General features: G+C 46.3%; 1 long non-coding RNA gene across 1 annotated transcript in view; it reads left to right on the top strand.

The window, feature by feature from the left end:
• LOC144338444 (uncharacterized) overlaps nt 1-14088 on the top strand; it is a 43173-nt gene extending 29085 nt beyond the window's left edge. The window contains exon 3 of the long non-coding RNA XR_013412613.1: nt 11891-14088. This is a non-coding gene — a long non-coding RNA (uncharacterized LOC144338444). The remainder of the gene's footprint in view (nt 1-11890) is intronic.
• Nucleotides 14089-14288: the final 200 nt, after the last annotated feature.

Here is a 14288-nt window from a genome sequence, read left to right as displayed (position 1 = left end):
TTAATAATCAAGTGAACTCATAACAGTGATTCCAGCTATGGTAGGTGCTCTAAAGAAAATAAACTGGATATTGTGATGGAGAATCAGGGTGTGTGTGTGTGGCTGGGGGCAGTAGGGGTTACTCTAACTAGGATGGTAAGGGACAAGGTAACATTTAAACTGAGATTCAAGGAGGCAGTCATGCATGGAAATGGGGGAAGAACTTGACTTACAGGCTTGGGGAACAGTAAGTGCAAAGGACCTGAGGCAGGGAAGAGCTTGGTATGCTCAAATTGTTGGAAGGCAGCCAGGCTCAGTGACTCACTCTTGTAATCCCAGCACTTTGGGAGGCCAAGGTGGGTGGATCACTGGAGCTCAGGAGTTTGAGACCAGCCTGGGAAACATGGTGAAACCCCATCTCTTAAAAAAAAGCTGGGCATGGTGACACACACTCCTGTGGTCCCAGTTAATTGGGAGGCTGAGGTGGGAGGATCGCCTGAGCTCAGGAGGTTGAGGCTGCAGTGAGCCAAGATTGCGCCACTGCACTCCAGACTGGGCAAGAGAGTGAGACTCTATCTCAAAAAAAAAAAAAAAAAAAGAATAAAAGAAGCATCAACAAATGTTAAATGCTATTGAAGCTGGGTAAGGGGTACAGGGAGGTTTATTGTGATCTTTTGTGTTTGTTTGGAAACTTTCACAAGAAATAGTTAAAAATAATGCCAAGGGCAAATTACAAATAATAACTATTGTGGCAGACCTTCTGTTTTTTTTTTTTTTTGAGACAGAGTCTCACTCTGTCACCCAGGCTGGAGTGCAATCTTGGCTCACTGCAACTTCCGCCTCCCGGGTTCAAGTGATTCCCTTGCCTCAGCCTCCTGAGTAGCTGGAATTACAGGTGCATGCCACCATGCCCAGCTAATTTTTTGCATTTTTCTTTATTTATTTTGAGACAGAGTCTCCCATTGTCGCCCAGGCTGGAGTGCAGTGGCGTGATCTTGGCTCACTGCAACCTCTGCCTCCCGGGTTAAAGCAATTCTCCTGCCTCAGCCTTTCAAGTAGCTGGGATTACAGGCACCTGCCACTATGCCCAGCTAATTTTTTTTTTTTTTTTGTATTTTTAGTAGAGACGGGTTTCATTATGTTGGTCAGGCTGGTCTCAAAGTCCTGACCTCATGATCTGCCCACCTCAGCCTCCCAAAGTGCTGGGATTACAGGCATGAGCCACTGCACCCAGCCATTTTTTTGTATTTTTACTAGAGATGGGGTTTCACCAGTTGGCCAGGCTGGTCTTGAACTCCTGACCTCAGGTGATCCACCCGCCTCGGCCTCCCAAAATGCTGGGATTACAGGCGTGAGCCTCTGCTGTGGCCATCCTTCTTTTCAAAGTTACATTGGTACATTTATGGCTCGTGGTTAGTCTCTTCTCAGTTAAGATCTCTAGGTGTTCCGCTAGATCTGCATAGCCTCCCCCTTCCCCGTGTTGCTGTGGTGTACATCTTGTTCTTTCTCCAAGTGGGCTACCCTCCATTGAATTTTCTGAATTTAAGAAATACAGAATATATCAGAGTCACTTGAAATACGTACTGGGATCTGAGGGCCTGGATATTGGAACTCTGTTTTCCTAGTAACTAGTGCGACCTCGGGAAATAACTTCAACTCTCTGAGCCTCGAATTCCTCTTTGTAAAAGGAAATCAATATTTTTTACACGCAGGTTGATTTAAATAAGAAATACATATTTAAGTAAGAAATATGTGCAGAACACATTTCCCAGGACTATGTAAATAAATGTGAGCCTGGCACTCATTCCCTCCTCGAGTTGTGAGAAGCTCATGTGAAACTGGCCAGCAGGGATTTCTCTTCCATCATTCAACAGGTCAAGGGAAAATTCTAATGTGAGCATAAGGGGAGAAGGGACCCCTGCGGAAAGCCATTTGTTACACTGAATCCTCTTGCCCCTAGCCAGCTAGAACTATCCCTAAGGTTGAGCAGCTCTTTCTAGTGGCCTGACTCACTGATTTCCCCTGGCTCTGCTGAAATATGTGCGGAGTACCTTTGAGGCATAGTTATGTCTCCAATTAGTTCAGTTCTACCTTTGAGAGAATATTCATGTCACCAGCTTGCAGGGTGAATGAAACCAGAGGCGTTTGCATGGTGGCCTGCGATTAGCTTGCCCAAAGTCTACCCCCCTTGCGGGCCTCCCCACCTCAGTCCTCTTCCCTCTGATGACGCCTGCCTCGGCTGCGCCTGGGGAATTTCCTGCCTCTGCGTCTCCAGGCAGGCCAGCCTCTGGTTCCTGCTTCTTCCTTTCTTCCCAATTCGGCTTCCCTCTCCTCTCTCATAGTTGCTTCCTCTCAAAGCAAGTTTTCTCAATGTCCCCTTTTCTGTGGTCCCTGAAGACAGTTGGTGTGTCTGTTTTGGTTTTAAGGGTTTCAAAGGATGGTAAGAGCAACATCTGCTGTGATGCAGGAGCATCTCCTTTGCTGTATTTTATTTCATTTAATTTAATTTAATTTAATTTATTTTATTTTGACAGGATCTTGCTCTGTCCCCCAGGCTGGACTGCAGTGGCGCCATCTCAGCTCACTGCATCCTCTGCCTCCTGGGTTCAAGCCATCTTCCCACCTCAGCCTCCCGAGTAGCTGGGACTACAGGCATGCACCACCACACCTGGCTAAGTAAAAAAAAATTTTTTTTTTTTTTTTTGAGACGGAGTTTCGCTGTTGTTGCCCAGGCTGCAGTGCAACGGCAGGATCTCGGCTCACCGCAACCTCTGCCTCTCAGGTTCAAGCCATTCTCCTGCCTCAGCCTGCCGAGTAGCTGGGATTACAAGTGTGCACCACCAGGCCCAGCTAATTTTGTATTTTTAGTAGAGATGGGGTTTCTCCGTGTTGGTCAGGCTGGTCTCAAACTCCTGACCTCAGGTGATCCTCCCGCCTTGGCCTCCCAAAGTGCTGGGATTACAGGTGTGAGCCACTGTGCCCGGCCATAATTTTTTTTTTTAAGAGACAGGATCTCACTTTATTGTCCAGTCTGGTCTCAAACTCCTGGGTTCAAGTGATCCCCACTTGTCTCGGCCTCCCAAAGTGCTGAGATTATAGGCATGAGCCACTGTGCCTGGCACCCTTTGCTGTCTTATCTGATTCTTAGAGCCATCTCGATCCTGTGAAGGCTCCGTGGTATTGAGGAGGCTGAACTGGGTGGTGGTTAGGAGAACAAACTCTGGTGTCAGCAAACTTGGGTCATATCATGGCCCCCCTATCTACTAACTGAGGGACCTTGGCTAAATCATTTAACCTCTCTTGGTCACTATTTTTTCACATCTAAACTAGGGAAAATACCATTTACTTCCAGGGATGGTGAGAGTTAAATGATGCGATGATATGGCATGGAAGGGTTCAATTAAGGAAGAAAATCCTGGTCACTCAGGTAGCGCTAGATAACTTCTGTTGCTTCTCAGACCTGCTCTCCAGTTTCCTCCACCCTGCTCTCTGTCCCTCTGACTTCTGCTTGGGTTTGGCTAAGGGGGAGCTCCAGCAAGAAATCAAAGGAAGATGTGGGAAGCCAAGGCAGGAGGATCTCTTGAGGCCAGGAGTTTGAGACCAGCCTGGGTAACATAGTAAGATCTCATCTATACCAAAAGCAAAAAAAAAAAAAAAAAATTAAAAATTAGCCGAATGTGGCAGCACGCACCTGTAGTCCTAGCTACTTGGGAGGCTGAGGTGAGAGGATCGCTTGAACCCAGGAGTTTGAGGTTAAGGTGAGCTGTGATTGCGCCACTGCACTCCAGCCTGGCTGACAGAGTGAGTGAGACCCTGTCTGTAAAGCAACAGGGTAGAGTGAAGCCAGGGATCTACGTTCCTGGTTTTTCCCCTACGAGGTCACTGCAGTGTGGCTGTGTTCCTAGACAAAAGGTCATAGCTCTTTTCAAGGTAGCTTCTTTATGGGACTTTCCCCTTTTGGGTTCCAATTACCACTCTGTCTCATTGACTTTGGACCTATGAGTGATAACGGCCTCAGGGTACTGCACTGACCTTCACTGACACAGCTGGGAGCTTCCAGAATGACCTCCTTCTTGGTGGGCTCCTTCCTTCTCAAAGGCTTGGGCCTTCAGGGCATGTCTCCTCACCAGGACTTTAGGAAATAATCAAATGAAATACTGTCTAGAATACTTCTCCACAGTAAAGCACTGTATGAGTACAAGGGTTTTATTACTACTATGAGTTGACTGAGCCCTAGTGGGTGAAAAATGACTACAAGAGTCATATAGTGGCTGGGTGCGGTGGCTCATGCCTGTAATCCCAGCACTTTGGGAGGCCGAGTTGGGTGGATCATTTGAGGTCAGGAGTTCAAGACCAGTCTGGCCAAGATGGTGAAACTACTATTCTCTACTAAAAATACAAATATTAGCTGGACGTGGTGGCACACGCCTGTAATCCCAGCTACTTGGGAGGCTGAGGCACGAGAATCGTTGAAAACCATGAAGCGGAGGTTGAAGGGAGCTGAGATCGAGCCATTGCACTCCAGCCTGGGCAACAGAGTGAGACTCCATCTAAGAAAAAAAAAAAGTCGTATAGGAAAATCATCTGGTCACCCGAGATGTTTACCTTAGGCCTCTCTTCTATTTAAATGCTTGGATTATAATTTCAAAACACAATATATAAAAATGACACCCAACTATCATTGAGAACCTTAGAAAAAAAATATTGTTAGGCATCTGTGTTGTAGGCAAAGAGCCCTTAGGGTAGTCTCCTGTCTTTTCTACCACATAGCTGCAGCCCTTCAGTCTCATTCAGGATTCCATTTGTTCTGTTTTGGTCACCAACACATCTGTCTTACCAAAAGGTGAGGAACTTTGGTATATATATTTATTTACGTATTTATTTTTTTAGATGGAGTCTTGCACAGGCTGGAATGCAGTGGCACAATCTCGGCTCACTGCAACCTCTGCCTCCCGGGTTCAAGCAATTCTCCTGCCTCAGCCTTCTGAGTAGCTGGGACTATAGGCACACGCCACCATGCCCAGCTAGTTTTTGTATTTTTAGTAGAGACAGGGTTTCACTGTGTTAGCCAGGACAGTCTCGATCTCTTGACCTCATGATCTGCCTGCCTTGGCATCCCAAAGTGCTGGGATTACAGGTGTGAGCCACCATGCCCGGCCTTGGTCTATATTTTCTTTTCTTTTCTGTGGTGTTTGTTTGTTTGAGACAGGGTCTCACTCTGTCGCCCAGGCTAGAGTGCAGTGGCATGATCTCCACCTCCCAGGATCAAGCAATCCTCCCCTCTTAACCTCCAGAGTAGCTGGGACTACGGGCATGCACCACCATGCCCGGCTAATTTTTGTGTTTTTTGTAGAGACAGGGTTTTGCCATGTTGCCCAGGCTGGCTGTATTTTCTTGGTCTGTGAATTACGGGAGCTTTGCCTAGTCCCTAAATACAATTTGATACAACTTAATGTGCACATCAGACTTTTAAAAATTTCTGATGTTTTTCCCTCAGGCTGCCTCACAAGCTCTTAGGGCTGGAAGGTAGAGAAAACTCACTCCTTTGGGCACTGGTTTCAGGCCAGAATTAAGCTTTTAGTATTTCTCCCTGGAGCTCACAGTTTCTCTGAATTGTACTCTCAGACGTGTCCAAGTAAGATCAGCGTTTCTTCAGCCTCTTCTCTTAACAAAATACCACCCACCTCTTCTTGATTGTCTTGCTTAACTTCCATCCAATTTGTATTAATATATGTCCCTTCCGGTTCTGACTTTTCTAAGACTCAATGTTCTCTTCTTCTCTAAACTGTCAATCTTTTTTTTTCTGGTTTTCTTTTCTTTTTTTTTTGGGAAAGACAGGGTCTCACTATGCCCACGCTGGTCTTGAACTGCTGGTTTCAAGCAATCCTCCCATCTTGGCCTCTCAAACTGCTGGGATTAGAGGCATGAGTCACCACAATCAACCTCAAATATAATTTTTGAGTCATTCTTCTACCCTGTTGCCCAACCTCTACCTGAGCCTATGAGTCAGTTTATGTCGTTGTTACCTTTTCATCCCAAACTCATCTTAGTTGTTATCATGAAGGCATAATTAGTTATTATCGTGAAGGCATAATAACAATTCACATAATGAAGGAAGAGTCCGTCATCCCAGTTTGGCTAAATCAAGTGATCTTGTATCTGTGGCCACAGAATTTGGTTGAATAAACTCTGAATTGCTATACATGTGTGGGATACGTGGGTTCCACGTAAGGCCAATTTTTGTTACTCATCCATCCGTCCCCAGTCAGTTCAATTGAACAGTTACTGTCTGCCTTTTAGGGACTGCTTCTTGATTGAGTTGAGCCGTACTGTGCAGAACATTGAGAAACTCTCAACCATTTTCTTTAATTGATACCCAAGGGTGGCCACTTCCTCTCTAAACTTTTCATGACGGCCTGTTGCTGCCTTCCTCCAGTCCCATGATTCTACAGCCATTCTTCCCTTAAAAAGACAATGTTTGTTCTTGTTAAGGTCTTGTTAAAAAAAAGCAAAACAAAACTAGGCTCAAGATAATGGCAGATATGTGCGTTAAAAGAAATAAGATAACGACCTGAAATCACCTACACAGTCATTGTAAACCCTGCCTGTCTGGTGACAGTTATGGTTAGGCAGAGAGAGCTAGAATGATCCAGAAACCTGAAGGACATAAGTGAATGGCAGTGCTGAAATCAGCATTGCACTCTGGCGACATCCTAAAACCACTCAGAAACAGGGCCAGGAATTCTGCTAGACTCCTAAGGATGTCAAACTACTTGGTTTGACACAATTAGTTTTGTTCAAATCAGAGCCAACACCAGCACCAGCCATAAACTGCCTCTTAAAGGAGAAGAAATACATTGGCTTAAATTTTTTGTTTTTGTTTTTGTTTTTGTTTTTGAGACAGGGTCTCACTCTGTCGCTCAGGTTGCAGTGCAGTGGCATGATCACGGCTCACTGCAGCTTCGATATCCCAGGCTCAAGCGATCCTCCTACCTCAGCCTCCCGAGTAGCTGGGATTACAGGCATGTGCCACCATGCCTGGCTAATTGTTTTTTTTTTTTGTTTTTTTTTTTTTTAGTAGACATGGAGTTTCGCCATGTTGGCCAGACTAGTCTTGAGCTCCTGGTCTCAAGTGATCCACCCACCTTGGCCTCCCAAAGTGCTGGGACTACACCGTGCCTGGCTTTTTTTTTTTTTTTTTAAAGAGACAGCGTTTCGTTCTGTGGCCCAGGCAGGAGTGCAGTGTGCCATCATAGCTCATTGCAGCCTCAAACTCCTGAGCTCATGGAATCCTCTCACCTCTGCCTCCAGAGTAGGTGTGACTACAGGCATGCACACCACATCTGGATATTTTTAAATTTTTTGTAGAGACAAGGGTTTCACTATGTTGCCTAGGCTGGTCTTGAACTCCTGAGCTCAAGTGATCCTCTTGCCTTGGCCTCTCAGAGTGTTGGGATTACGGTGTGAAAGGTGTGAACCTTAGCACCAACCAGAAATTTATTTATTTATTTATTTTCTTTTCTGAGACAGAGTCTTGGTCTGTCACCAGGCTGAAGTGCAGTGGTGCGATCTCGGCTCACTGCAACCTCCACCTCCTGGGTTCAAGCTATTCTTGTGCCTCGGCCTCCTGAGTAGCTGGAATTACAGGCACGTGCCACCACGCCCGGCTAATTTTTGTATTTTAGTAGAGACAGGGTTTCACCATGTTGGCCAGGATAGTCTCAATCTCCTGACCTTATGATCTGCCCGCCTTGGCCTCCCAAAGTGCTGGAATTACAGGTGTGAGCCACTGCTCCCGGCCTGAAAATTCTTTAAAACTGAAAGGAAAGGCCGGGCGTGGTGGCTTACACCTGTAATCCCAGCACTTTGGGAGGCCGAGGCGGGTGGATCACGAGGTCAGGAGATTGAGACCATCCTGGCCAACATGGTGAAACCCCTTCTCTACTAAAAATATAAAAAATTAGCCGGGCGTGGTGGTGCCAGCCTGTAGTCCCAGTTACCAGGGAGCCTGAGGTGGGGAATCGCTTGAATCCGGGAGGCGGAGGTTGCAGTGAGCTGAGATTGCGCCACTGCACTCCAGCCTGGCAACAGAGCAAGCCTCCGTCTCAAAAAAAAAACAAAAACAAAAACAAAAAAAAACCTGGAAAGGAAATACTTCTGAGTCCAGGCAGACAAAGCCTGGTGGGTTGAAGGGCGGTCCCCAAGGGATGTGTTCTCATTCCTAACTCTGGAACCTGTGAATGTGATCTTACCTGGCAAAAGGGTCTTTGCAGGTGTAATTAAGTTAAGGATCTCAAGATGAGGAGATCACCCTGGATCATCTAGGTGGGCCCTAAATTCCAATGACAAGTGTCCTTATAAGGGAAAGGTAAACTGGGCGCGGTGGCTCACACCTGTAATCCCAGCGCTTTGGGTGGCCGAGGCAGGAGGATCACTTGAGCCCAGGAGTTAGAGGTTGCAGTGAGCTATGATCACGCCACTGCACCGCAGCCTGGGTGACAGAGCGAGACCCTGTCTCAAAAAAAAAAAAAAAAAAAAAAAATTAAAATTAAAAAAAAAAGGAAGAGACAGAGAGAGACTTGAGACAGAAGAGAAGATGTAGCTACACAGAGGAGTTTCGACAACAGAGGCAGAGATTGGAGTGATGAGGACACATGCCAAGGAATGCTAAAGATTGCTGGCAGCCGTCGGAAGCTAGAAGGAGTACAGCCCTGTGGACACCTGGTCTCCAGAAGTGTGAGAGGATGCGTTTCTGTGGTTTGAAGCCACCATGTTTGTGGTAATTTGTTGTGGCAGCCCTAGAGAACTAGGACTCCAGTAGTAAATCCAGCAAGTTGGAGGTCAAACTCCAGGCAGAGCCAAGAGTTTGGGTCTCTGGGGGACTCAGGGGGTCTCAGGGGGTCCCAGGAGTGGAGACGATCTCTTTTTTGTGAGGATGAGCTGGTGGTTGTCTGGGTTGCACAGTGGTCCCCCTGTGCACTCCTGTGACCAATGGCCAGGAGGAATCCACGGACTGAGGACTGGCTTAAGAACATTTCATACTCTTGACCACTGTCAGCATTAGTGCTGCAGGGATCGGTGGATGCTCTAGACACAAGTGAGAGTGAGAAGACTTTTAAAAAGCAGCCAAGGAGAAAGCAATCTATATTTGCTTGGTGGAAATAAAATTTTACTGCGCTGTGAGCCAGGCTTATTAATTCAGAGTAGGGAAAAGAAATTGGCAAAGCCAGCCACCTTTTATTTGATAAAGTGACCGGCCACCTGAGGCAGGCACGTTTTAAAGACACTGGGTGAAAATGCTCACTGCGTGAGGGTGGAAGAGGGAGACAAACAAGTATGATTGTGAAAGAACGATGGCATAGAACGTTCACATACATACAGGCTCCTAGGAAGAAAACGCTGAATTTCAAAATTCTTCTTCACTGGAAACTGCTCTAAGACCTCCTTTCTCTGTTGCAAAGAGAGGGGGCTACGATAAGGAAGAGAAAGGAAAAGATCTTTGATGTATTTATTTATTAACATTAGAGCTTTGACTATCCACCTCAGCATTATCCAGGGAGATAATATCCTGTTGGTTTGATAATGTTTAAGAATCCCTGAACATTGGTTTGCTCCTGTTCACGTGTAATTTCACGTTTAATTTAATTAATGTATCTATTTTGAGATAGGGTCTCACTGTATCACCCAGGCTAAAGTGCAGTGGAGAGATCATCGCTCACTGCAGCCTCAACCTCCTGAGCTCAAGCGATCTTCTCACCTCAGCCCCCAAGTAGCTGGGACTATCAACTTGTGCTCCACCCCTGGCTAATTTTTTTTCTTTTCGAATTTTAGTAGAGACAAGGTCTCCCTATGTTGCCCAGGCTCAATTTCGTACTTTATATTTAAATAACTAGATTTCCTAAATAAGAATCACTCCTTTCTCTTTTAAGAGAAGATAGTTACTTAGAGGGTAGATAGGACTGATTATTTTCTTTGGTATGTCCTAAGGAACTATGTAAACCTTGATAGAAAATTTCCAGACTACAAAAATGGCTTCACTACCAACTCCTTCCCCTCTTCCATCTTTTGAGCTTAGAAAAACAAGATAAAGAAGGTTATATCTTTTCAGTTATTCCTTTCTCATCTATTTCCCCAGTTTGGTCTACACTGAAAGCATACATGATTCATCCTCCATTGGTTCATTTAATAATCTTTTTTCCTTAGTTCCCACATATCCAATCTATAAATCAAGCACATGAGATATATAGATTCTAAGTATCAGGTGGAATTCTGCCTTACACTCCAGAACAGTTTTTTTCTAATGCTGTTTTTCATGTTAAGCAAAATCTGTAAGTATCGTAACAGGATTCAACCAGGGAAACGGAGCCACTGTGAGTATTCTAGGAATAAAACCGTTCACAGCTGTGGGAAGAGCTGGGTAAGTGAATGTCTGGAAGGAGGAGTCAGAGGATCAGAGAGTCACTAGCTGTTGCCGGAAGCACTGGTGCAGTTGGGCAAATCAGAGCTTGCAGGAAAATTCCAGAAGCCAAAGCACATCTAGCCACCGAAGCGGGGCTGCGGAGGGGGAGTTCGTGGCGAGGTTTATGGGAGCTGTGGTCTCTATGTAGCTCCCGCCCTATGTGGCGCGACAGCCAAGCCCCTGGTGGTGGGCCCGAGGCAGCTGTTGGGTAGCAGAGCCAACAGCAGGAAATGTTAGCTGGGAGGGAGCAGAGGAGAGAGCCGGATAAACCAGGAGCTGCAGGGCCTCTCAGGGCCCCTCTGTTTCTGTCCTTCACTGTATCTGACGGGAAACCTGCCAAGGGCAGTGACTGCTGCTCGCCTTCCGCCCTACAATTCTTGCACAAGGTTCTCTTTTGGCCAACTCTAACCCGGAATCATAGCAGGGAGGGGCTTCTAGGAAATGGAGTTCCCAGCTTTAATTGAGTTGCCATAGCACAACTCAGCACCGCATCTCCCAGCGTGATCAATGAAGTGACATCACAAGCTCGGCAAAAGCCATTTAAAAATAACTCCTTCATTCTACTGTCCCTCAGCTCAAAGTCAGGTGCGTGCACAGGTCGCCCTTCGTAAGATTCTCCACTTTCGGAGGTGGTGGACCTGGCAGGGTGTTGTAGGAGGGAGTGGCGTGTGCTGAGAAGCTCACAGGATCCTTAGTCTTGGCTGTGACTCACAGGCATTGTGTAACCTCAGGCAAATCCCTCCTCTCTGTGCCTCTGGTTTGTTCATCTGTAAAATGGGCAGAATTGTACTCAGTTGTACTCAGAAAACGGAAGTGAAAGCCCCTTGTAAACTGCTGAATGCCAGGATAGTTATAAATTCCTTTTTTTTTTTTTTTTTTTGCGGGAGCGGGGAGGACAGAGTCTCGCTGTGTCACCCAGGCTGGAGTGCAACGGCACAATCTCGCCTCACTGCAACCTCCGCCTCCCGGGCTTAAGCGATTCTCCTCCCTCAGCCTCCCAAGTAGCTGGGATTACAAGCGCCTGCCACTGTGCCTGGCTAATTTTGCATTTTTGGTAGAGACGGGGTTTCGCTATGTTGGCCAGTCTGGTCTCAAACTCCTGACCTCAGATGATCAGCCGCCTCGGTCTCCCAAAGTGCTGGGATTACAGGCGTGAGCCACCGTGCCCAGCCAAATTCCTTTATTTCAAAGAATATTCTTCAGTTTGGCAAATGTTTGGAGTTTATGTACAAAATACATACTCAGAAGGAATTATGAAGTGAATGAATTCCTGAATAAACATGACTTGGCATCATGGGGAAACAATTTACAGTGTTGGTGGGTACATAATTTCAGAGATGGAAGCTGCCAAAAGATCTTCTTTTCTCCTAAAAACCCATCCCGTGGACCCTCATTGGTGGCCTGATAACCCAGAAGTTTCCCTGCCACTAAAGAGATCTGTTTATTTTCCAGTTAACAAAGAGTGAAGGGGACATTATCATCATCATCATCAACATCATCACCACCATCATTGTTATTTGCCTGAAGGCCCAGAGTACACCGTAATGGAGCACTGCTGATTGGAAAGGAATTAGCATTGACATCTCAGGAGGTTAATTTGGGAGTTTAGCTCATGATCTAGTAATTCTGCTTCTGGGAGTTTATGGGAAGGAAGTGCTTTAATATGTGCACCTGTGTGATCGCTGGGCTTTAGCATTTTAGGGGTGAGCCAACTGTATCTCAGAGGTGACCGTGTCTTGCATTGAGGAGAGAGAGCACCTGCAAGAACTTCCATGCTACATTCTATTTGGGAAGAACTTGAACCTTGCATAATGTAGACAAAGAGAATTAACAAGAATTTGTGGCACCCCTTTTTGTCAGTTCTTCTTCCAGATAATAGGAATATAGCAATAAACAAAACAAACAAAGTTCCTGCAATCATGGGGAAGAGAGGCAATCTAAACATGAAAAATGGGCCAGGCACGGTGGCTCACACCTGTAATCCCAGCACTTTGGGAGGCCGAGGTGGACAGATTACCCAAGGTCAGGAGTTCGAGACCAGCCTGGCCAACATGGCGAAACCCCATCTCTACTAAAAATACAAAAATTAACTGAGCATGGTGGCACATGCCTGTAATCCCAGCTACTCGGGAGGCTGAGGCAGGAGAATCGCTTGAACCAAGGAGGTGGGGGTTGTAGTGAGCTGAGATTGTGCCATTGCACTCCAGTCTGGACAACAGAGTGAGACTCTGTCTCAAAATAAATAAATAAATAAAAATGAAAATGAAAAATGTCACCAAATGTCAGATTAAGTACCAAGATGGAAAATAAAGCAATGTCAAGGATTAGAGGTAATATGGGTGCTATTTTTAGATAAGGTGGTCAAGGCGGGCCTCTTTGAGGAGGTGCCGTTGGGTCAGAGACATGAATGAACAAAGGCAGGAAACTATGCTAATATCTGAAGGCAGAACATTTCAGGAGGGGGGAAAGTAATGCACAGGCCGAAGATGAGAAGGAAGTTTATGAACTTCGTTTCTTAGACAAGATCTCACCCTATTGTCCAGCCTGGAATACAGTGGCGTGATCATAGCTCACTGTAACGTCTAACTCCTGGGCTCAAGCGATCCTCTCGCCTCAGCCTCCTAAGAATGAACTTCTTTATTCAGGGAACAGCAGGGAGACCAATGTGGCTGGAGCATGGTGAGCAAGCAGGGAGGGTAATAGCAGCTGAGGTTGGAGAGAGAGAGCCAGGGGACAGACCACATTGGCTTTCGATTTGGGTCAAGTCAGATGGGAAACCATTGGAAAGTTTTGAAGTGGATCATGACCTTTGCTGGCTTAAATATTGAAAGACTATCCATGAGGAGTAAATTACAGCTGGGCAAGAGTGGACACAGAGAGACCAATTAAGATCTGTTGCAAGTGGTCCATCCAGGAGGCTGTCAGGAGGCTGGACCAGGGCAGAGCAGCAGTGGAGATGGTGAGAAGTGGTCAGAGGCAATATACACTATAAGAGCAAAGCTGAAGGGATTTGCTACCAGGTTCAATGTGAATTGTAATAGAAAGATGAGAGTCAAGGATGACTTCAAGGTTTTTGGCCTGAACAAGTGGAAGAATGGAGCCGCTGTTTACTAAGAAGGGGGATGCTAGGCAGGAGCAGGTTTGGGAATAATGCAGAATTTAGTTACGGTCAGATTGAGAATGAGATACAGGGCCGGGTGCGGTGGCTCAAGCCTGTAATCCCAGCACTTTGGGAGGCCGAGACGGGCGGATCACGAGGTCAGGAGATCGAGACTATCCTGGCTAACACAGTGAAACCCGTCTCTACTAAAAAAATACAAAAAACTAGCTGGGCGAGGTGGCGAGCGCCTACAGTCCCAGCTACTCGGGAGGCTGAGGCAGGAGAATGGCGTAAACCCGTGAAGCGGAGCTTGCAGTGAGCTGAGATCTGGCCACTGCACTCCAGCCTGGGCAGACGGAGACAGACTCCGTCTCAAAAAAAAAAAAAAAAAAGAGAATGAGATACAGCCTGGGCAACATGGTGAAACCCCATCTCTACTAAAAATACAAAAAGATTAGCTGGGCATGGTGGGCATCCCAGCTACTCGGGAATCTGAGGCAGGAGCATTGCTTGAGCCCGGGAGGTGGAGGCGGAGGTTGCAGTGAGCCCAGAGTGTGCCACTACACTCCAGCCTGGGCAACAGAGTGAGACCCTGTCTCAAAAAAAAAAAAAAAAAAAAAAAAAAAAAAGAAAAGAAAAAGAATGAGATACAGAATAACTATCTAAATCAGGTTATTTAGGTTCTATCCAATACTTCTGTATTTTTAGTGGAGCAATTGGACGCGTGAGTCTGGAGGTCAGGACAGAAAA

The sequence above is a fragment of the Macaca mulatta genome, chromosome X (genome assembly GCF_049350105.2).
Source record: "Macaca mulatta isolate MMU2019108-1 chromosome X, T2T-MMU8v2.0, whole genome shotgun sequence".
In the NCBI taxonomy this organism is placed as follows: Eukaryota; Metazoa; Chordata; class Mammalia; order Primates; family Cercopithecidae; genus Macaca; species Macaca mulatta.
This window is presented reverse-complemented; position numbering and strand designations above follow the sequence as displayed.